The sequence below is a fragment of the Sminthopsis crassicaudata genome, chromosome 5 (genome assembly GCF_048593235.1).
Source record: "Sminthopsis crassicaudata isolate SCR6 chromosome 5, ASM4859323v1, whole genome shotgun sequence".
Taxonomy (NCBI): domain Eukaryota; kingdom Metazoa; phylum Chordata; class Mammalia; order Dasyuromorphia; family Dasyuridae; genus Sminthopsis; species Sminthopsis crassicaudata.
This window is the reverse complement of record NC_133621.1, coordinates 268,905,593-268,930,688: the sequence shown is the minus strand read 5'-3', so window position 1 is coordinate 268,930,688 and position 25,096 is coordinate 268,905,593. Positions and strand designations below refer to the sequence as shown.

General features: G+C 35.4%; 1 long non-coding RNA gene and 1 pseudogene across 3 annotated transcripts; both read right to left on the bottom strand.

Moving 5' to 3' along the window:
- Positions 1 to 24,076, bottom strand: LOC141544627 (uncharacterized). Of its 3 annotated transcripts, XR_012482711.1 has the most exons (7): positions 23,484 to 24,076; positions 22,993 to 23,127; positions 20,741 to 20,811; positions 19,101 to 19,194; positions 3,332 to 3,432; positions 1,962 to 2,064; positions 1 to 96 (listed from the first exon to the last, which is right to left on the bottom strand). It is a non-coding gene; the product is annotated as an uncharacterized LOC141544627 (long non-coding RNA). The 3 variants fall into 3 exon arrangements; XR_012482712.1 differs by lacking the exon at positions 1,962 to 2,064 and having other exon boundaries at positions 6 to 96; positions 23,484 to 24,073; XR_012482713.1 differs by lacking the exons at positions 1 to 96; positions 1,962 to 2,064; positions 3,332 to 3,432 and adding an exon at positions 4,692 to 4,903 and having other exon boundaries at positions 23,484 to 24,066.
- LOC141544619 (zinc finger MYND domain-containing protein 19 pseudogene) lies at positions 12,353 to 15,777 on the bottom strand (annotated as a pseudogene).
- Positions 24,077 to 25,096: the final 1,020 nt, after the last annotated feature.

Below are 25,096 nucleotides of genomic sequence, written 5' to 3'. Positions count from 1 at the left end.
TTCTCCAAAAAAAATTTTGAATTTCTTCCAGAAAGGTCCAGATAATTATCAAGAACATGGTCCTGAAGTGGCTCCACAAAGGAACTTGTAGTAAATCTGTTGATTAAAGTTATACTCTTTAGTATTTCATTCTAAAATGTCTGCATTTTAGTATGCAATAACTAGTCTCTCATTAGTTCTGTGAACATTTCAAAGCATATAAAGGGCTAACATTTTTTTTTAATGGTTGTAGTTTTTCGTTAATACTATCACAATTGTGACTTGTCCCTGAATAGTTTCTTCACTCTGAAAACAATTACAGTATATAAAGTTATAAAAGTTTTTTACTCAATTGAATTATTTCCATTAAGATCCTATAATGGTACAAAGAAAATTAGTGAAGAAAAAGTTGTTGTTGTTTTCCAGAATGGTCCAGGGAAAGACACACACACACACACACACACACACACACACACACACACACACACACAAATAACAAAAAAAATACTTGCAAATCCTGGATTCCTTATTAATCTGATTTTAAAGAAGCCACTAAAAGCACTTTATTACATAAATTCATATGGAAATTACTAAAGTAGTTTTAAGGGACCAGTTAGCAACCAAATCAAGGTTAAAACAAAGACTATGCTGAAGCTAAAAAAAAAAAAATAGTTTTGAGGCTCTCAAATGGATGCAGACCACAAAATCGCCATTGTCATTGTGCAAAGGAGACTCACCTATTCTGCTTTTTTAAAAAATAAATATTACCTTGGTTATACAATACTTTAATTTAAATTCCAATGGGGGCTAAGTCCTACAGTCCTGGTTGTCACTATTAGGACAAGAGTAGTTACAATGTCTAATATATTTCTATGACTGATACTGTTAATACATATCCCAAAACACTTTAAAACTTTTAGTCTTGTAATTTCGTGAAATCATAATAATGTTATTCTAATTTTCAACTTTCTCATTCCATCCTCGAAGGGCTAATCTGTTTCACATAGTGAAAAGAAATAATAGGGCATATAAATGTGACATGATTAAAAATTAGTAACTTTTATTGGATCCTTATCATTGCATTAAGCACTAACCAGGCTTCCTAAAAGTTCCTTAATCAAACATCCTGATTTTAAAGATGAAGCAAGGTAAAGTGATTTGTCTTAGTGAAGAAGATACCCTGAAATGCTAAAAATCCTTGAAGGAGAAAATCTCCTTCAATTCTGCCTCAGTTTGGAATCCTGCCCCTGGGAAACAAGACAAGCAATGTCATTCTATTATCTAGGTGGGGCTGATTTAGGCCTGAGCAAAAGAATTCCAACCCTATTCAATTATTTCCTATTCAATTCAAATTTCAGCTGAAGCTGAAACCCAGCTTGTAGATGAGCCAACTTGGAACTCCACCCTCTAGCCCCCATCAGCTTGTAGCCAAAGTTCCTATTATAAAAGAGCCAATCTAAAACCCTCTCTTTGCAGAAGTTCTAAACATGACAAGCTATGCCATGCTAGACTACACCATGCTATGCCAAGGAAGGCTCTGCCCACTGGAATAATATTCTTTTCCAGTGTTACCCTCTCTTTACCCTCACTTATTTGCCTAAAGAGACTTTATGCCTTTCTGTCCGGATTTCTAACCTTAATTCCCAATCCCTATAAAAAACCTCTTTTGTCAATCTAAGTTTTTGGGTTTTTAAATTCCTTTACATAGAATCTCTGCATTGCCAGAAGAAGGTTCCCCAAAACTCCCTACCCTTGTGCTGAATCCCAAGGGGGTGCAGGGGAGCCAAACCTCTCCATTCGGTTTCCTGAACCACAAACCTACCACTAGACCTTATCATTTAAGTCCCTGATCACCAGAAAATCTCATTTTGGTTCCCTAAATCTAGAACTTGTCATTTGATTCTCTACTAAATGGAACCCCAAAACCTAAACTTCATCATATTTTTGGTTCCCATATTGGGAGCCCCAAAATTAGACCTCACCTCATCACCAGGGCATACAGGTACAAGCACCAGAGGAAGATTTGAAGCAAAGTCCTCTGACTCTGTAGCCAGGGTACCATCTTCCCACTGCATTCCTTTGTACCTAGTTAACATTTTAAAATATATTTTACTAATATTTATACAAGTATAATCTCTACAGTTAACCCCCCCCATTTCCTGTTGAGGTCACAGATATGGTCATTAATGATTTGTTACATTCCAAATGGAAAAATTACTAATATTTTTTTCAGGTCCCAATTATATATTCATTTTTATTTTATACTTTTTATTTTGTTTTATTTTTTTAACATTGACCCTTGAAAAAACCCTTGTGTTCCAATTTCTGGCTCCTTTCTCACCCCATTCCCCAGATATCAAGAAATCCAATATAAATTAAACATGATAAAAATATAAATTAAATACGATATAGGCATACATATTAAATACAATTATCTTGTTGCACACACACAGATAAGATCTAAAAGTTAAAAAAGAGAGAGAAAGAGAAAGAGAGAGAGAGAGAGAGAGAGAGAGAGAGAGAGAGAGAGAGAGAGAGAGAGAGAGAGAGAAAAGAAAATTCAATCAAAACACAGCAAAAAGAGTGAAAATGCTGTTATACACCATCAGTTTCCACAGTCCTCTCTCTGGGTGTAGATGGCTCCCATCATCCCAAGATCATCAATAGACCTGAATCATCTCACTGGAGAAAAGGGTCACATTCATGAAAATTGATTATCGTATAACTTTGCCATATATAATAATTGCCTGGTTCTGCTCATTTCACTTAGCATCAGTTTATGTATGTCTCCCCTGTTCTCTCTGAAATCATTGTGTTGATTTTTTTCTTACAGAACAATAATATTCCATGACATTCATATACCATAACTTATTCAGCCATATTCCAACTGATGGACATCCACAAAGGTTCCAGTTTCTTGCCACTACAAAAGGAGCTGCCACATTTTTGCATATGTGGGTCCCTTTCCCTCCTTTAAGATATTTTCGGGACATAACACCATAGAAACATTGCTGGATCAAAGGGTATGCAGTTTGATAATTTTTTGAGTAGACCTCTGTCCAGAATGGGTGGTTCCATTCACAGTTCCATCAAAAATGTATCAATGTCCCAGTTTTCCCACATCCCCTCCAACATTGTTCATTATTGTTTCCTGTCATCTTAGCCAATCTGACAGGTATGCAGTGGTATCTCAGAATCGTCTTAATTTGCATTTCTCTGATCAATAGTGATTTGGAACTCCTTTTCACATGACTAGAAATGGTTTCAGCTTGGGTCCTTTGACCCAAATGGAAAAATTTAAAAGCAATTAAAAGTTTAAGTATTTTTTCTTCCTTTCTGTGTTTAGGTGTACCTGTATTCTTGAAAATAATCCTTTTTGCATCTCTCTAGTTTTGCTTTAGTCTCTTGATGTGATATTTGCATTTTTAAGAATTCAGCTTCCAGTTCTTGAATCTAAACAAAATGTAAAACAAGAAGAAAGTTAACAAAAATGCCTAATTCTATCTTAAAAATTATAAATTTTTTGTTACCATATTCTGCTAGTTTTCCTTCTATTTTCAGTCAGTGATTCAGAGAGCAATTCTGAATTCCTAAAAATAGATTCTAACTTTGAAGGAACTCATGATCAAGGTCAACTAAATTACATTTGAATATTTTAAGAAAAGACTATTTCTATTGGATGATAGTTCACTAGTTCTTTTCCTAGAGCTAATATGTTAGATCATTATAAAATCAATGGTTATTTTGAAAAAAAATATCTCCAGAATTTTTCAAAATGTTTTCTTCCAATTTAAATATTAACCAAACAAAAATAAAAAAAAAACTCATGCTTAATTTTTTTTATATTATGTCAATTATTTTTTTTTAAAACTTAATAGTATATATGGTTATTTTTACTTAAGATTTCAAAGGTATAAAAAAGAACCTGGGTGGATAAATAAAAATAGATTTGGAGGGGAAAGAATTATACACTAAATTATGTGAAAACTTCAAAATAAAGATTTGGTTCATGACATGGAACCATGACTAGATATCCATCAGAGTTTCCAAAAGTATGCTATTTATTATATGAATTAACAACGGGAAAGATTACGTCCCTATGGGGACTTACAATTTAGCAAGAAGAAAGAGAGAAGATGTTGTGAGCTAGAAAGTACCAAGAAAGGATTCAGCAAAAATCTTCAATATAAGAACATCTTTTATATGGAAAATATAATATTAGGGGGTTCACATCATCTCAGGGGAGGAGGGAAAATAAAGACAGGAACAAGGATATATATTGAGGTGTAGAGATTGCCTTGAACACAGTAATAAAGACAGTCTGGGAAAGCTTATGTTTCTGTCATAGGCATCTTAAAGATGCTAATTCAAGGTAATCTGAGCTCATAATGATTGCCTTAACTATGGTTATAAGACTACCTGGGAAACAAAGTATCCAGGATATGTAACTTCATATTTCTTGACAAGGGAAGAGAATCATCTTTTTTCAGAATTTACAACAGAAGGCAATAGTTTCTTTATCTTTTTTATATTGATATCAATAGAATAAAATAAATATGTATGTTTTAATAATAAAGGGTAAAAGGCAGAGGGAAATTTTTTTAAAAGATTCTGGATTTAGACTATGGGAAAAATCATAAATCTGTATTTACATGGAAATAGTTTAAAAAGATAAAAATGATAAATAAAATAACCTGTTAGAATAGATTGCCTCTATTTGTTTTTCAGACTCCGGCTTCACTTGTACTTTAATCTTTGGTCTATATTGTTCCACTTGATTGTATTTTAATTTAGGTCCTTGTAAATGATGATCAAGATCCAGCCTGTCACATTTCATACTTTCTTCTTTAAGCTTTGTATTCATATGTTCCAAGTATCTATTTTGTGAAATTATTTCATCCAATTGTTTCTTAAGGTATTCAACCTGTTTCCACAAAGTATCAGTTTAAGAAATTACAGAATTAAAAGAAATTTCTTTCAACTTAAATACTAATATTGAAAACGATGAAGATTCAATTATTTGTAATTCAGTTGTTAAGGAAATATGTTATTATCCTTATCTAACAGCTATAAAATGTTTTTCCTAAAATGATTATTAAAACAAATTAATATATCCAAGATAGAAGATAGAAAGAAGAAATCATTACTACGTGACTAGCTTTTATATAAAGTGAAGAATACGCATTTAGTACTTCCTTCCATATTGTCTTCTGGATTCTCTCATTTTTTTCATGTGTCTTTTCTCTCCAGCTCTTAGTACAATGAGCAAATAACCAAGGAAATTCGGATGAATTGTTGATGAATATCAACAAATCCTTCTTAAGTTGTGTTAAGCCTAAAGAAATAATAGATCTTAAAAGGAATTTGCAAAGAAATAATTCCTTTTTATCATTCTAACAAGAACAATGATTCTAAGAGCAATAGACTTTACTAAAAAGAAAATAAATTTAGGCTAATTAGAAGGTCACTAAGGTGTAAAGTGCAATTGTAGTACCAGAGAAAATAATATGTCTCTCATCTACAAAACTCTGGTAATAGTATCCAGGGATTATGCTACATTTAACAGAGGTTTTATTGTGTAGGTGCTCTCTTCATGCTTCCCAAATGGCCCAACAAGTGTAAGACACCAAATTTAATGACAGAAGAATAAATTTGTTTCTAGCCACTTGTCATTGGTAAAAAAAAAAAAAAAAAAAAACAGATGGGGTGAGAGTAGTAATTACTAATCTGAAATACAAAATCCTAGGTCCATGTGAATAATTCTTAAGGACATTCTCTTTTCCAAAAGGTACCTTTATTTATCAGTAAAATTTACAGACAAAATGATGAGGTAAAACAGGTACCCAGGAGGGGTAGATAGAAATAGATTTGGGAAATCTCAAATCTATTTTGGGAGACCAATAGAATTAGTAAAGAAAGGAATTTCGAAGAAACCATTAAAGAAATATGCTGCAAGATACCATTGAATGGGGGGGAGGGGACACTTATACATTGTTGGTGGAATTGTGAATACATCCAGCCATTCTAGAGAATGATTTGCAACTATGCTTAAAAAGTTATCAAAGTGTGCATACCCTTTGACCCAGCAGTATTGCTACTGGGTTTGTATCCCAAAGAGATGTTAAAGAAGGGAAAGGGACCTGTATGTGCAAAAATGTTTGTGGCAGCCCTCTTTGTGGTGGCCAGAAATTGGAAACTACGTGGATGCCCCTCAAGTGGAGAATGGCTGAGTAAATGGTGGTATATGAATATCATGGAATATTATTGTTATGTCAGAAGTGACCAACAGGATGATTTCAGAAAGACCTGGAGAGAATTACATGAACTTAGGCTGAGTGAAATGAGCAGGACCAGAAAATCAACAACTATACTATATGATGATCAATTCTGATGGATGTGGCCGTCTTCAACAATGAGATGAGCCAAATCAGTTCCAATAGAGCAGTAATGAACTGAACCAGCTACACCCAATGAAAGAACTCTGGGAAATGACTATGAACCACTACATAGAACTCTCAATCCCTCTATTTTTGTCTGGCTGCATTTTTAATTTCCTTCACAGGCTAATTGTACACTATTTCAAAGCCTGAGTCTTTTTGTACAGCAAAATAACTGTTTGGATATTGAACTTATACTTTAACATATTTAACATATATTGGTCAACCTGCCATCTGGGGGAAGAGGTGGGGGGAAGGAGGGGAAAAGTTGGAACAAAAGGTTTTGCAATTGTCAATGCTGAAAAATTCCCTATGCATATATCTTGTAATAAAAAGCTATAATAAAAATATTGTACTATAAATGCTAGCTTTAGCAATAAGAGAAGAAAAATAAATTGAAGGAATTGGAGTAGGTTACAAGAAAACAAAACTGTCAATCTTTGCACATAATATCATGGTATATTTAGAGAATCCTAGAAAATCAACTCCAAAAAAATAAAAAAAAACCTACTAGCAACAATTATGAATTTAAGCAAATTTGCAACATATAAAATAATACCTCATAAATCATCATTTCTATACGTCACCAATAAAGCCCTGCTAGTAGCAAGAGATGGACAGTCAAATTCCACATAAAATTACAATAGCCAATATAAAATATTCAGGAGTCCATCTGCCAAAACTAAGCCAGGAACTATATGGACATAATTACAAAACACATTAGACACAAATAAATTTAGATTTAAACCATTGAAGAATATTAAGTGCTCATGTATACTCCAAGCAAATACAATAAAAATGACAATTCTACATAAATTAATCTTCTTATTTAGTGTCATGCCAATCAAAATGCCTAGAAATCATAGCGCTAGAAAAATAATAAAATGTATCTGGTAGAACAAAACATGAAGAATTTCAAAGAATTTAATGAAAATAAAATGCAAAGAAAGTTGGCCTTGCTGGATCAGATCTAAAACTATATTTGAAGCAGTGACCTTCTTAACCAACCAATATTGGATAAGAAATAGAGTAGTAGATCAGTGCAATAGGTTAGGTTCACAAAACAAAATAGTGACTAAGAATGCACTATTTGACAAAAATTGCTAGGGAAGCTGGAAAATAGTATGGAAGAAACTAGCTATTGATCAATATCAAACACCCTAAAGCAAGAAAACAAATATATTCATGATTTAGACAAAAAGGGTGATATTATAAGCAAATGAGGAAAAAAAGGACTGTCAGATTGGTGAAGAAAGATAAAATTTATGGCCAAAGAAGAAATAGAGAACATAATGTGAAATGCAAAATTGATCATTTTGATTATACTAAATTAAAATTTTCTTGATTTCTAGGGGAGAGGATCAGGGAAGGGAGGGAGAAAAATTTGGAACGCAAGGTTTTTCAAGGGTGAATGTTGAAAACCATCTTTGAATGTATTTATTTATTTATTTATTTAGTATTTTCCCCAGTTACATTTAATAGTTGTTTTTTTTTTTTTTTTAATTAACATTTCTTTTTAAAATTTTTGGATTCTAGGTTCTCTCCATTATTCCAAGCAGCAATTAAGAAACCACTTGTGAAGATATGCAAATAAGATAAGGCTTCATCTACTTTAGAATTGGAATAGGCCTGAAGGTCCTTGAGTACTGACTCAAGGACTAACCAAAGTTCCCTTTCTGCTTTCTTCCCATGATAACATTTTCTCCCTACTTCAATCAAATATGGCAACTATGTACTTATTGCACAAGTTCAATTTCCTGGGTAGTTCGTATGTTAAGAATGTAAGACCTTCATCCATTGAGTATGATGGTCAGTGGTGGGAAGGGTGTTTGCATTAGGGACTGTTTTATACTTGAAATAGTATATTCCAAAAGTGACTCCTCCTTTCGATTGCTTATTTGTTGAGAGGGATGCCCAATTCTCAAGAGAACATACAGTGAACTTTTGATTTGCACCTAGAGATCTTTCCAGCTATTTATTAAATGGTGACCATCACCATTCTGAGCCACACAATTTTGGGGGCTCATCTGGGATCACATGACTTGGTGAGTAGGCAAACACTTGGGTGCTAGCAGGGCAGCACCCTGCCCTGATTTTGGCAGCCCGCCAACATCTGGCTTCTCCTTGCTCTCCAAAGTAATGTATGCCTGAAATGGGAGAGACTCAAGGCAAAGCAAAATTGAGAAACTTCACAATAAAATTCCAACCAGCTAAATGTAAGGATTGATCAGTCAAGCAATTTGCTGCCCAGCAACCCAGAGGGAAGACCCTTTTGCACCCCTTTATTCAAGTTACAGACTCTGGAGGGCTGCTCTGGACAAGATAGGATAGGCCTTCTTGGGTGACTGGAGTGAATTGGGGACAATGGGCATATTTGGGCATTTTGGAATTAAGATTCCATCCAAATTCAATGGATGTGGCCCAGTCACAGCCACCCCTTGTGGAGAAAAATTTAGAAAAATGATCAGAAAATACAGGGAAAAATAATCCTTTGGGAGATAAGCATTTGGAACAAACTGCCAAATTATAAAAGAAAGAGCAAGAAAAAGATGATAAGGTATGGTTTTGACTGGGATAACTATAATATTGGCCTATGTATGGTTCCCTTCAATACTAGGTGTGTCAAAAACTAAATTTGTTTGTTAATAGTAAAAAAATCTACTAATCCAGAAGAGGAAGTATATGCTCCCTGGGGCCAGATAATGTTGAGTAAGAATGAAAGGGAAAGAATGTATTGGAGAAGACTTTAAAAACACAGCAATGAGAACCATTATTATCTCTCCATCCTCCATACTTAGCCCCACCTCAGGAAGCCATGGCCTCCAGAATTAAACTGGAAAGAGACAACTTAATTCAATCAGTTCCTCCTGGGGACAGTGGGACAGGGGGGAGGAGGTGAAGAGAACCTGAGGCTACAGGAGGATTTTATTCAATTAACCCCACTCAGCCCCTCAAGGGGCCATTTGCTTCATTCACCCTTACATTAGGGAAGTAAGAGGGTTCTTAGAGAACTGATAATTATGAGAAATTGAAATGCCGTGCCAAAGGAACAGAACATGAAAAGGCCTTTGGAGTGATTTAAGGGACCCTTTTCCAGAGCCCAAAACACCAAGTCCTAAATTGTCTCCCTTAAGAGAAGTTCCCTTCCCTTGGTTTAGGGAGGTATAGGATATGTGAATGCTCCCCTGAGTACCACAGAAGTCAGGTCCATTAAGAAAGAAATGAGGCCCTTAATAGAAGATCCCATCTGGCTAGCAGAATAATTTTACCAAATTCTGAGTCCTAATATTTTTAATTGGGGAGAACTTATTTTGAATAAGACTCCCACCCAGAATCCTTGATATGGTGGGATCCCACCAGGAGACACTTGTTCTTAGGAGGCATTGGGGGCCATAGAGATCTTTAATGACCTGTTTGCCTGAGGAGGTTAAATTATCTAAGGAGACCCTGGTGATTTACTTGCATTCATATGGGAAAAAGGAAACATTGTGCCGATTTGTGATCATTTCAGAAGTAGGAGTGGACTTGCTGAGGAATGAATTTATTCCCCATGGACTCAGCATATACCCCAGTAGGGACTGTTTTATACTTGAAATAGTATATTGTAGAATGGTACTAATGAATGAAGAAGACCAGACTAGGATACAGTCTGAGGTTTGAGCAGGACCTGATATACAAGGAGAGCAGAGCTTCCCACCCTGTGGTTCTGAACCAATATGCCATTCTGGGCTGTGTTCCTAGTTCTGCTAAGTGATTCGGTTTATTGGATCTAAAGGATGCATTCTGCGGCTGCCCTTTAGAGGAGAGTAGTAGAAACGTCTTTGCTTTCCAAAGGGAATATCCAGAGACTGAAAGGAAGCAGCCTCTTGCCCCAAAGTTATATTGAGTCCCTGCATTTATTTGGTGGAATCCTTGAAAATTGCATGGGAGACTTCCAACCAGTAATGGGAACTTGGGTGCTACAGTATGTCAATGATCTACTAGTAGTGAGGGATGCAAGGGAACATACCAGTAGTTGTACCATTAATCTATTAAATTTCCTGGGAGGATTGCAGTTTAGAGTATCAAAAGAGAAATTGCAGTTTGTGGAGAGGGAGGTGGAATATTTAGGGCATTTGATGAGTGATGGTAGCAAGAGATTGGACCCTTCCAGAATTGAGGGAATATTACACATACACAAATGTAAGACAAAAATAAGATCTACACAAATTTCTGGGGTTGTTTGGATATTGTCAGGTATGGATAGATTCTTATTTGGCTATCACTAAACCCTTGCATAAGGTCCTGCTGGAGGAGAGTCCAAATTCTATCATGTGGGATCAAGAGAGTGATCAGAAGTTTGAGTACTTAAAGTATTTGTTAATGTCACCGCCTGAATTGGCTCTCCTCAGCTTGGAAAAACCTTTCCACTTGTTTGTCAATGTTAAGGGAAGGGTGGCTCTGGGAGTTCCTTCTCAAATAAGAGGGGGGGCAGAGAAGACCAGTGGCTTTCCTTTCTAAAGTATTAGATCCTATGGATGGCTGACCTGTGTACAAGCAATAGCTGCTACCCCTCTATTAGTGGAAGAGAGTAGGAAGCTCACCTTCAGATGCACTCTTATAGTAAGTGTCCCACAGCAAGTAAGGACAATACTAAATCAGAGGACTGGGATATGGCTCACAGATTCCACAGTTTTGAAATATGAGGCAATACTATTATGAAAAAATGATCTAGTAATTACCCAAGATCATAATCTTAATCCTGCCTCCTTTATGTTCCCTGGAACAGAACCATCCCCTGGAGAGGAACATTGTTGCTTAAAGTTAATTGATTTTCAAACAAAAGTAAGAGAGGATTTTCAAGAATCGCCAATCCCTGGGTGAGTGAATTGGTTTGTAGATGGCTTTTCTAGGATGGTAGATGGAATAAGAAACAATGGATTTGCTATTGTGGATGGAGAGAAAGATTTTGAGATAATAAAGGATTTGGACTTTAATTCCTGACTGCATTTGGGGTGATTATTACACTGAACTGAAATGACGGCTGCCTCTAGAAGCCCCCCAAGAAATCTGCTGTCAGAGAAGATTACATTTTTTAGAGAAGAATATTATACTCTGGCTGGACAACTGGTGCAGCGCAACCTCTTTTGTTGAAAGACTAGCAAGACTGCTCAACACCAGATCCTGAAAGGGGGATGACCTCTGGCTTTCAGACCATTTCAGATCATTCCAAAACATACAGGTGGATGTCACTTGGGCTGCCACCAGTGGAGCTTCCTCGAATATTTGCTGGTCATAGTGGACCATCTGACGTCACGGGTGGAGGCATTCCTTCAGCCCAAACAACTGTCTCAACTGTAAATAAGGTCTTACTCGAACAAATTATTCTCCGATATATAATAGTGGAGACGATAGACTTAGATCAGGGAACACATTTTTTGGGCCAAGTATTGCAGAATCTGATTAGGGACTTAGAAATTACTTAGGATGTCCACACCCCTTGGCCTCCTCCCTCTTCTGGGAAAGTAGAAAGGATGAATCAAGAAATAAAACAGCAACTGACTAAATTATCTTTAGAGACCTTGGACTAAATTGCCTTCTCCTCACTCTGGTCACAATTATAACCAAGCCAGGTAGAGATATTGAGCTTTCACCTTATGAATTATTGTACGGTCATCCTTGCCAGGCTTATCATATGGGTGACTGGGACCCTCTTTTAGAGATAAAGGATTTGTTTCTTAAGAGAGATGCTAAATCATTGGTATAACATTTACAAGAACTACAATGAAAAAGTTAATAGCTCAGATTCCTCCTCTAGGTTTCCCTGTTCATGGAACTCAGGTGTGAGGTTGGGTGAAGGATGAAAAGTTGACTCCCTGCTGGGACGGACCCTACCAGGTGATACTGACCTCAGACACTGCAATTCTGACTCAGGAACGAGGCTAGACACACCACACCAGAACAAAAGGACTTGTGGCACCACCTTTATTGGAGTGGACAGTTGAAGATAAGGGAGGCCTGAGATTACATTTGAGGAAGGGCCCTCTACTGAATGGGAACACAGTCTCTGAACCCAGTGCATTGTAATTGTCTATATATCACTCTTCTTATTACTTTTAAAATTTGCTTTGGGCCTTTTTGCCTGTTTGTTTGCAGATATATTTTCCCCTAGGAATTTCCCCTTAGCCTCACAGTAAACTCACCTACCTCTTAATTGGGCAGGGATCTGTTATATTGGATTAATAAGGTCATTTTTTTTTCTTTCTTCCTGAACAAGCAGACAAATATTTAGAAATTCAGTTGTATGATGGTTTGAGAAGAGAGAAATGGAGTTTAGATACCTCCATTATCCAGACTGGTGATGCAAATGGTTGGGATGACACCTAACCCCCAGAAAGAATAGTTAGAATATGGGCCAGCCACCTGGGTTCAAGATGAAAATTGGAGATATAGAAGCCCAAAATATATGTAGAACAGGATAATTAGACTTCAAGCAGTTGCAGAGATTATGTTTTGGCTGACCCAGCTATTCACCCAAAGAGGCCATTTTACAGCATAGACTTGTAGGCTGAAGAAAGGGGGGTTTGTGAGAAACTAAATTTATCAACATGTTGTATAAGGAACATTGGAAAACTTGCTCCTATTTCTGTATAGACCTGGACCTCACCTTTCAATACTTCCTGGTGGTCCTGGGTTGGGGGGAAGTTGGTGGGTGGAAGTAGCTTCTTTGGTTTGGCCTTATAGCACTTTATGGTGCTATATTATTCCCTACCTGCATACCTTGTTTGATCTGATTGGTAACTGGAATAGTCCAAAACTCATTACCCAGAATGATCAGATTGGAAGGGAAAGTTGAAGGGTCTGTTAGATTGATGGAGTTCAAAGAACAAGGGTTCCCACCCTTGGCCCAGTGGCCCAAGACCACCAACAGGAGCCAGAAGGGGATTAGATAGGGAATGTGAAATTATGTTACAAAATTTGAAGAGATTTCAGTGTACAAATAAGAGGGGGAACTGAACAAGATGAGGTGAAATCTCTTAAGACAGTTGTGAAAACAGAGTAAAGAAGCTGCATGTGCTTCAGAGTTGGAATGGGCCTGAAGGTCCTTGAGCATTAACTCAAGGGCACACCTAAATTCCCTTTCTGCTATCCTCCCATGACATCATTTTCTCTCTACTTTGACCAAATATGGGCAACTATGTACTTATTGGCCAAGTTCAATTTCTCGGGTAGTTTCCTCAATTAGAATGTAAGATCCTCAGCCAATGAGAATGGTGGTCAATGTTTGTGTTAGGAACGATTTAAAGTATAAAACCTTTCCCAAAAGGTGTCTCTTCTTTTTGATTGCTTGCTTGTCAAGAAGGACACCTACTTCTCGTGAGAAGGTAAAATAAACTTTTCCTTTGCTCCTAGAGATCTCTCCAGCTTTTTAATCAATGGTGACCACTCACCATCCTGAGCCACACATAAATATCATCCTATCTTGTAGTAATGTAAACAGGTTAAATCCTTAATTAAGTCCCTTGGGCTATGACTTTCTTGATTACTTCCTTATGCTTCTCCACAGTCCTCTAAATTTTCTATTCACCTCATCCTGTTTCATTGGATGACCATCTTTTCCTCTGAAGAATTATATACAAGTTTTGTTGACAACGTGATTCTTGGTTGCATTATACTTGAATTGCTTCTGGATTCTTGAAATATTTTCTCCTTGATCTGGGAATTTCAGAATTTGACTAAGACATTCTTTGGAGTTTTATTTTAGGATCTCTTTCAGGAGGTGGTCAGTGGATCCTTTCATTTTCTATTTTAACCTCTGCTTCTAGAATACCAAAAAAGATTTCCTTCATTAATTTCTTGAAAATTGAAGTATAGGCATTTTTTTTCCTGACTATTTCTTTCAGGGAGTCCAATAACTTTTAAATCATCTCTCCTGAATCTATTTTCCAGGTCAGTTGTTTTTACAGTGAGATATTTCACATTTTTATTCTATTTTAAATTTTTTTTTTGCTTTTTTATAATTTTCCTCAATGAACTTTTGTTAATCCTTTCCTTAATGGCTAATTAGGCATTCTTCTCCTCATTAGTTTTTTTGGTATTTCCTTTTGCATCTCTAATCAATTCTTTTCCTAATTTTTCCTTTATTTTCTTAGTTGATTTTCAAAGTCCCTTTTAAGTTCTTTCATGGCCTGAGCCCAATTCCTATTTTTCTTAGTGGCTTTGGATGTAGGAGCTTCGACTTTGTTACCGTCTTTGTGTGTTCTGATAAACCTAGTCACATAATTATATTCAAAAGTCAGAATTTTTTTTCTGCTTTTTTTTTTTTTTAAATATTACTTCCATGCAGACTGTTCTTCAAAGTAACTGCTGATGCTGGAAGCCCGTCCCCCTGACCTTTACTCAGCTGCTGTGGCTTTCAGGTATCTAGGTGATGAGCTTTTGCTACATGACGGTATTTAGACATGTGGCCCAACAGTTTCTCATTTGAAGATTACAGTAAATGATTCTATTTGTAATTTCTAACCAAAAAAAACTGTACATTACAAACATATTAACATATAAATAATGAGAGGCTTCCTGCTTGAAGCCTCCACAGTAGTCTGTGCTTGAGAATACCACTGGAAGGGAAGCTTTGTCCCCCTTATAGAAAGCCCTGAAGTGGCTTGGTCTATACAGTGGCTGTTGTATGCAAGCATCATTGGATTCTTCAGTGCTTCCGGCTTCAATAACCAGTCTGTTGTTACTGTGCAAAAACAAGAGTCCACAGATGCCCATGGGAACAGGAATCTGACTGCTGAGATGTCACTGATCAGTCATTGCTCTGGCTCAAGCTCTTGCCGGAAGGTTCGTTTCTTCTCCCGACAGTGGTTCTTGTCAGCAGGCCGGTCCTTTTGCTGGCACTGGGAACCACAGTAGCTGGCTACCTGACACCGGCCACAGATGTTGAATTCATGTAACTGCTTTTCAATCAGAGTGCATGGGGGATAATGACATTCATAGTATGTGCAGGAATTCTCTTCTTCTTCTACCACATCTCCAACGAGTAACATTCAAGACAGGGAATTGTTCTTCAATAGGATCAGTGGGAAGCTGCTGAATTGCCAGCCAGTACAAGCTCTGCTCCCTTTGTTTACTAGAGATTTCTTCTGCTTTAGGTCCCCAACCCCATGGCACTAACTGCAGGTTGTCTAATCGATTGTCCACTGTTACTGCATTAAGATGTACCCACCTGAAATCCCGGAGCAATTCCTCCCGTGTGTCGTTCCCACAACAACTCATGAAGTAAATGTCCAGATCTCCTTCCTCGGTTTTTGTCAAAAGCATCAGCAAATATTTTAGCACCATTTCCATCAGCAGCTACTTCCATTCATGCCTCAAAAGAGTAACTCACCACCAGTGCGATGTCTTGTTCATCTACCAGTGTGTATTTTGTCTTCCCGGCCACTTGGCCGAGCCCCACGATGCCCAGCTTGAAGTCGGTAGTGGCCAGGCCTCCCCCTTGTAGCAGCCACCACCCGCGATGCCTCCCTCCCTCCTTCCCTCAGGCCGGGGCCGAGTCCGAGGCTAAGGCCCTGGCGGCCTCCACCACCACCGCTGCCGCGGCCGCTGCCACCGCCGCCGCCGCCATCACAGCCTCTTCCCACCTGCCTGCCGGGCCTGCCACACACCGCCCTTGTCTGCTCATTTTCTTAGCCTATTGCTGGACTTTTGAAAAGTAGGACTCTGTTTCCAGTGTGGAAGGTGCATTGTCCCAAGCTTCAGGGCTTCATGCAGCTGCTTTCAGAAATCCTTCTAGAAGTCTGAATTTTGTTCATCACTCTTTTCTGCCCTCAAACTATTAGATGTATCCCTGCCACACAGTAGTTGTAAAATCTAGTGTGCTTTCTAGAGTGGGGACTCAGCTTGATCAGGACTTCCCTGGGACTTTACTCCAGACCCCCACCCCGTAATCACCGACTATCTCCATTGACCAGGAATCCTCCCTGGTGTACCTGCCGGAGAGCTTCAGAAGCCTGCAGTGTTGCTGCTGATTCAGAGGTCCCACCTTGCTGATGCTGGGATTTGGACTTGAACTGGGACCTGACCTGCACTGGGATTGCACGCTGAGTTCTGGTTCCACAGATCATTTTTGCTGACTTTCTAAGTCCTCCTTGGGCTGTCTGGGCTCAGACGTCTGGAACAGCTAATACTGCCACTGGTTTAGAGATCAGGCCATCTGGGCTGGAGCTTGATCCAGAGCTGCACGTGTGACATGACCTGGTGTGTTCTGTGCCAGGACTCCGACCCTGGTATTACAGACCTTTGCTATTGAGGTTCTAAGCAGTCTTCAGCAGAAAAATGTTCTACTCCCTTTTGGGGGGGTGTTCTCATCCTCTAAAATTTGTCTAGAGTCATTGTTTAAAGGAATTTGGAGCAGTCTGGGGGAGAGGTTGGTAAATCCCTGCCTTTGTTCCACTATCTTGGCTCTGTCTTTTGTATATATTTTGTAAATAAAAAGCTATCATTAAAAAAAGAAAAAAAAGTAAAAATGTTTTTGTACAAACACAGCCAATGCAGCCAAGACTAGGAAGCAGCAGAAAGCTGGGAAGCAATATTTCCATCCAGTGTTTCTGAGAAAGGCTTCATTTCTAAAATATATAGAAATTAACTCAAATTTATAAGAACACAGACCATCACCCAATAGACAAATGATCAAAGGATTATGAACAATTTTCAGATGAATAAATAAAAGCCATTCCTAAGCATATTAAAAATTACTATACATCACTATTGATCAGAGAAATGCAAACTAAGACAATGCTGATGTATTACTTTACACTTCTGAGATTGATTAAGATGACAGGAAAAGTTGATACACAATGAAGAGGATGTGGGAAAACTGGGATAATAACACATTACTCATGATGTTGCAAAATGATCAGACCATTCTTTAGAGCGATTTGGAACTATGCACAAAGAATTATCAAATTCTGAATTCCCTTTTATCCAGCAGTATCTCTGCTGGGATCTATAGCCCAAAAAGGGCATAAAAGAAGAAAAAGCTCACCCTTGTGCAAAATATTTGGTAGAAGCCCTTTTTTGTAGTGGGAAGAAAGTATAAATTGAGGAGATGCCCATCAGTTAGGGAATGGAACTGGTTGATTTTAGAAATGCCTGGCCAAATTTGCATGAACAGATGCTGACTAAAGCAAGCGGAACTAAGACAAAATAGTACACAGTAACAAGATTTTGTAATGATCAATTGTGATGACCTTGGCTCTTTTCATCAGTGAGGTGATTCAAGACAATTCCAATAGACTTGTGATGGAAAGTGACCTATACATCCAGAAAGAAAACTGTGCACACCGAATGTGGATCAAAGCATATTATTTTCACCTTTTTTTGGTTGTTGTTTTTTGTTGTGGTTGTTGTTTCTCATTATTTTCCTATTTTCATTCAACTTTTCTTGTTTAACATGAAGAATATAGAAATATGTTTGGAAGAATTGCACGTGTTTAACTTACATTGCATTACTTGATATATTGGAGGAGGGGAGGGAGAACAATTTGTGATACAAGGATTTGTAAAGGTGAAAATGATGAAATCTATATTTACATGTATTTAGAAAACTAAAATGCTATTTAAAAAAAATATGGAACTGGACTTCTCTCGACTTAGAACTGTAGACTTTGGGAGCAAAAAGGGAACCTAGTGTTAGGTTTTATATGTGAGGAAATTGAGTACTGAAGACAAAAAGGCATTTGTCAAAAGTCATATTGACTGCAAGGGACTTAGCCAAGACTCAAATTCTTAATACTGTGGTAATAGTATCATAGAATTTTAGAATTAAATTTCAGCCCTTTATGAGTTCAATGTATGAAAAAAAGAACACCAAATATAATTTTCTTCATGACTATGGAAAATAATTTGCCACTTCATAATTAGAAAGGGCTTTTATGTAAGGAAAAGAAGCCTAATAATAGTAGCTTGTGAATTATCAAGAAATGGTTACACTTTCTAGGTCTTCTATGAAAGCTTAAATAGAAAAGATGGGAGAAGACAAACTAATCCCAAAAAGTAAAACCCACCTCTTGCAAATTAATGTTAGGTCACAGACATATCTATATCTATATCTATATCTCTATCTCTATATCTATATCTCTATATCTATATCTATATCTATATCTATATCTATATCTATATCTATCTATCTATCTATATTCTAATTTACCCTTACATGTGGCTCTAAAGAGTTGCCATTTTTGAGCACTTAGAATATTTTAATTTGATATATTTTAATTAGTTTAAATATATGCTCAATTAAAAAACAAACCTCATTTATTAATAATTTAGATTTCATTTAGTAAAAAATTCAAATTATTACAACTTCATGTCAAAACTTCAGCCAAAGGCTTTAGGGTAATAAGAATTGAACTATAACCATGATTAACAGTAGAAATTTCCTTTTTTAATTCTTTCCATAACATGCACACTTTTTTGTAACTTCATTATGACTTTTTAATCTGATGTGATATTATTAATTTTATATAGAAAATAGTTCACCTCTTCCTTAACATAATGATTAACACTACCGGCACCCGAAATGAATATGAATTACATTAATAATTGGATTTTTTACAATTAAAATTCTTATCATGTTCTACCATTTAAAGAAAAGTTGTTTTGTTTTTTAATGAAGAAAACTAAATCCTAGAGCTGACTTACTAAAGGAGAACACAAAGTATTTTCCTGAATTTTTTCACTTTAGCCCGTTTGCTGTTTTACAGATTCTTCAAATGTGGCCCGTTTCATTTTAAGCCTGTAAAAATAAATATATTGTCAACACTTCAAAGCTTCTTAGAACTTTTTATAGTTAATTTAATTTAACAATTTCTTATAAGATTCAGCACCTCAATTGCAAACCTGAAAGATAGGTTTAAAGGAGAAAAGTTTTAAAAATGCCTCTAAATCCAGAGATTTCATTTGATTCGAATGAAAACAACATGCACAGCTGGAAATGAATGCAGGATATTGAGAGTCAATATAATGTAATTGAAGAAAGGGAGGAACACAGAAAGTCTTATGTAAAAGGCAATGCTTTTTTTGGGTAAGCTTTGATAGGAGTTAGAGATTACAAGAGGTGGAGGTAAATTCCATATTATAGAATATGCAAAGGCACAGACATCAAAGACATCAAAGAATTTGAAATTGAAGAAACTCATATTTGCATATAAATGTTCCTGTCTTTATATACACTGACATTTTTAGACAAATATATCTATCTATTATAAGACACTCTGATACATAGATGACCATGATCTAAAATCACTGTGATTAGGAGTTGTGATTTCCTTGGTGTAGGAAGATACTGTCCACCTATTGAAACCTGCAAGCTCATGTATTCCAATGTTTCCTGCCAGCATTGAAAAGGTTCAGACTGTGACTGAGGGTCACAGTCAGTATATGTCATCATTAAGATTTGAATTCTCCCCATTAAACTCAGTTCTCTTATCATTGTTTCTGGACATCAAAAAGCCAGTCAATTTTCTTTTTCTTTAATAAAACCTGTGTTTTGATAATTTTTCAAAAATACTTTTTAAAACGTATAATTATAAGCTACACTAACACTTGGATAATAAAAAAAAAACATTCTATAATGCTTGGGGGAAAATTTTGAAAAGGTACAGTTAATCAAGATGTTTTTTGAAGGGACAGTTTTTTGGAGAGTAAGTATAATAAGACATGAACTTTTTATTGGAATAGGGAATTCTTCATGAGGAAACTCCTAGCAGCATGTATCTGTGGCAGCTCTTCAATATACATTTTTAGAAAACTTTATGTGGAACAAAATGACTGGTTCAGAATAAACATCAAGTAACAAGTCAGATGTACAAACTGAACACAAATTTCCATGATTTGGAGACAGGCTGTCTATACGATGGATTACACTGCTTCTAGCGTAGTTCTAGAGGGGGTAAAATAATTTTCTAGCAGTACTTTATATGGCTTATCCTTTGAAACTCTGCTGATGAAACTGACAATATGAAAACCAATAATTTTTGGAACATGCCATTCAATCTACTTCCCTATAGCTCCATTTCTCATCCCTGAAACTTTGAGGACCAAAGTATCCCTCCTTTTGTGGGAGATAAATTCTACTTAAAGTCCACTTTTGACATTGACATTCCCAATATTGAATACAATTCATTGATTCATCTAAAAATAAATTATATGTAAACAGATTATTCCTCTTACCCATTAGAAAAAAGTAGTTAAAAAAAACTGCATTGTTATGTCATTTATCCATTTTGATTTACACTAAATCTAATCACAGCATTAAATAAAAAAATGCTTTTAACTCTTACATTTGTGCATAATCTTCAAATTCCTTAAAATACTGCCGTTTCTTCTGATTCCCTTCTTGAGATTCTTGCAGCTATAAAAATTCCAAACAATATATTTCCAATTTTTAACTTTAAAAATCAAATCAGAATGTGATTCTTAACTAATTGATGGATTAATTAGTGATGCCTGTACATTAGACATTTTTAATTTGACATTTTTACTTGTCCATCAAGTAGTATTCCATTGCATTGACAAAAACTATGCATTGTAATCTTTCAAATGGCACTATATTCAATTCACTTTCATTTTACATGGGCTCACACCCCATATTACATATGTAAAATCATGTATGATTTCAGTACAGGACACTTCATCAGTGTTTATCACAACCATCCAGAACTAGAAACTCTAAAAGAGTTACCACAAGTAAATAGTCTTAAGAAAATTTCATAGGGTCTTCTGGCTAGTAAATCGCAGAGAATGCATTGAACTTGATTTTCCTAATTCCAAACCAACACACTACATCAAAGATGTCTTGTGTAAAATAATCAAGATTAAGCTTGTTCATTATAAAGCTACATCATGAAATTCATACTCTAATGGACAAATACATGTTTTCAAGAAAAAGCAGTCTTTGGAAAAGTAACGTTCTGATGTAGGTTACTGACAAATTATATTCATGCAATTATCTAAAATACATGTTATAAAGTTTAGATATTTGGCAATTGCTCTTCTAACAGAGCTGCTAACTCAGAAATTTTGAAGTGGGTATGTTTTCATGTTGAGAAGAAGAGAACTAGATTACGAATCATCTAATCTTTTCTCCAACCATAGTGATCTTTCTCTCTCTCTCCCTCCTTTTCTCCCTCCCCTCCTCTCTTGCTTTGTCTCCTTGGCTCTCTCTTGCTCTCTTAAACAAATGCTTATATTGCTCATGTGGTGCTGGCTTCTACTATAATTTGTATTATAAATGCACTTTCCCTATTATGCATTGGCTTCCCAGTGAGGGTGCAAATTCTCAAGAGACAAGAGAGACAAGAGAGTATGGCTTTCCTATATTCTTGATAACCTAGTCGGAACTTGTCATAGTATAAGTCACAGAACTGACATTCATTACTTAATGGACTAATTGTTGAACAAAGAAGAAACAGAACTTTCACCCAATTCTCATGTAGCTTAGTTACTCTCCTAATTAGGGAAAGAAGAAAGGGAAGAAATGGTGCCAGTTTGCCTTGAATGCCACTTAACTGAGCTAATTCATATGGACAAAGATTGATTGCTTCTTTGCTATTCCTTACAAAGTTCATTCCACACCACACTTCAATCTACAAAAGCTTTTTTGAAAGGCAGTATTTTAATCAGTGTGGGTTAAAAGGCATGGGAGGAAAATGAGAATGAGTGATAAAGGAAACGAAATGATTTGGGAAATAAAATTTATTCCATTTCCAATATTGATTTCTGAAAACTAGAAATGTTTCCTAAGCTTAGCAATATGGAAGAATAAGTTTTGAAAAGACTAAAACTAGTAATAATATATTACTTCATAAAAGTCATTATTAAAAGTTAAACAGGTAACAGAACAGTTGTTTTTTTTTTTTTTTTTTTTTTTTTTTTTTTTTTTTTTTTTTTTTTTTTTTTCCCACATTAGGAGGTGATTGTCCAAGTATGACAAACAATGATTACTTTTAGAGATAACTAAAACTATTGACTTTTGTGTTTCTGGAGCAGAGAAACAAGCATTACTTAAGTGCTAAGAACTGTGTTAAGAGCTTTACAATTAGTTTTTCATTTGTTTCTTAAAGTAGCTCTGGGAGGTAGGTGCTATTATTATCTTTATTTTATAATTGAAGGAGCTGAGTAAAATTACTTGACTTCCCCTGGATAACCCCAATAGTGTCTGAGGCCACATTCGAACCAAGAACTTTCTAACTCCAGATATAAAATTCTATTCATATTTCCACCAAGCAGCTTATGCTGAATATATATTTGGTTACACAAAGTATGATATACCTGATTTATTCATTATTATTACTTACCAAAAAAAAATCCAATCCTTTTGTAAGGATTGATAAGCAATATTATGAGTGAAAATATTTATCCCAATAGACAAATGTTATAAATAGCTACAAATTGTAGATGTTCCAGTACTTGTCCATATAAAGGGCAGGCACAGTTATCAGAAAATACATCATAATATTGGTTTAAAAAAAGTGTTATGATGAAAACACTTTGCATTAATCAATGACAAATTACTGAATTTTTAAACACGTACCTTCCTTTTGCTTTCATCTAATTTCTTCTATAGTTGCTTCTGTCTTAAAATCTCTTCATAAATCATGGATTTTGAAGTCATGAATAGTTCTTTTTGGAAATCCACAAGGTTTTGTTGAAGTTTTCTTATTGCATCCTGATTAAAAATATGAATGTATAATTTCTACCGCTGATTTCAGTATTAGATTACATGAAATAAATATAACTTTATTGATATTATTTTAATTTTTGTTAATTGATTTGATATGTTGATTGATATTAATTGATATGAATATTTTTACATTATGTTAATTGCATGAACATATTCAGGGTTATCATAGATTTAGAACTAGTAAAATTCTTAAAGACTATTTAATGCAAGCACCTCATTTTGCAGTTGAGGAAAATGAGATCCAAAGAGATTAAATCAGTTAAGTCATAAAAGTAGTCACTGAGAAAAGGATCAGAACTTAGTTCTTAAGACTACAAAGTTCTTTTGATTGTACCACATACCTTCTATTCAGCATGGAGAAAATGCTTGTTTCTCTTTCTTCATCATGAAACATTGTTTTAAATCAGATTTTCCCAGGCCATCTTCTAGAGAATTATAACACCTCCAAAGCCACATAAGGAATAAAGCTTTTTTATGTGCAATTTTACATGGAAGGTAGGGGGTGGGGGAGGATAGAATAGATACATTTTTAGAACTGATAGAAACATTTGCGGTTTTTATCTTCTATTTTTCAGAAAAAGTCTGTATAAAACTGACGCTTTTTCTTTCCTCTCATAGCTTACCCTGGAGAATGATCATTATGCACTTATGCTTGTCAAGCCTTATAAAATTACTTGAAGGGATTGATCTGATTTGAAGAAAGCAAAAAAGGGGGTGGGGAGCAGACTGGAGGGGATGCCAGCTACTATTCATATCTTCAACTGTCTTTGCCAAGTTTTTAAAGCAGTTCCTTTTTATGCAAGCAGATGAATTATACTCCTGGTTGTAGTCAAAGGGCAGAAAGTGGAGGAAACTATAGAAAATGTGGTAGCTCTTCCATATATCTATATCTATATCTATATGTCTCTATATATACATATATATATGTATACATAGTATGTATGCATGTATATATATATATATATATATATATATATATATATATATATACTTATACAATATGGTGAAAGGTCATTGGTAAAAGGAAATAATTTCATTTCATTCTCTAACCCAGCAGAAAGACCAAAGACACCTATACATACATAAATGTACATATACAAACAAACTACAAACGTATGTGTATTAATATACATACTTTATTAAAAATCCTGTGCATTATCAATATAAAGAAAATTATTGCATATGTGACTAATAGTAAATGAGGCTAAAAATAAAAGAAATTAAAAATTATATATCATTATATAAGATTAATTATCTTGTAAAAGAAAAAATTCAACCAATATCTAGTAACCTTTTGAAAGGAAACAGGCTAAAAGAAACCAATGTAAAATTATGTAAAGAACATTGGCAAAATTGAATTATTATCCAAAATGCCACAAAATACCATTGTGAATGAATAGACTCAAACATATGATTATGAATACCAAAAATAAAATCTAATTTTTTTTTTACTGAAATTGAAATTGTTAACAGTCTTTCCCACTCAGTGTATAAAAGCATCATAGATAACAAAAACTGGTAGTAGATTGTAAAAAGCTATGTATTTTCAATAAATGAAGGGTGGTAATCTCCAAAACTACAATTCTGGACATTATGCAAGAAGTATTAGTGAAAATATACTGACATAAATGAAAAAAAGGATGTAGTATGAAGCAAAAGCACATGTTAAAAGAGGGATTTTATTATCACATACCAAAAGTTATTCTTAATGCCTAATCACAATATCTTTGAACAAAATTATTTTAAACAAAAATGGTTAATCTTTATAATTTCATTAAAAATATGATCAACTGTTTAATATTTCTAAAATCAATTCACAGTAGTCTGAATTAAAACTAGTCAGAATGAGCAACATGTTTTAATGGTTATGAAAAGGGTATCTATCTAATGCCCTACAGTATGGATGACTACTTGGAATTGTTACATTACTACTAGCATATTTTTTAAGCATTAA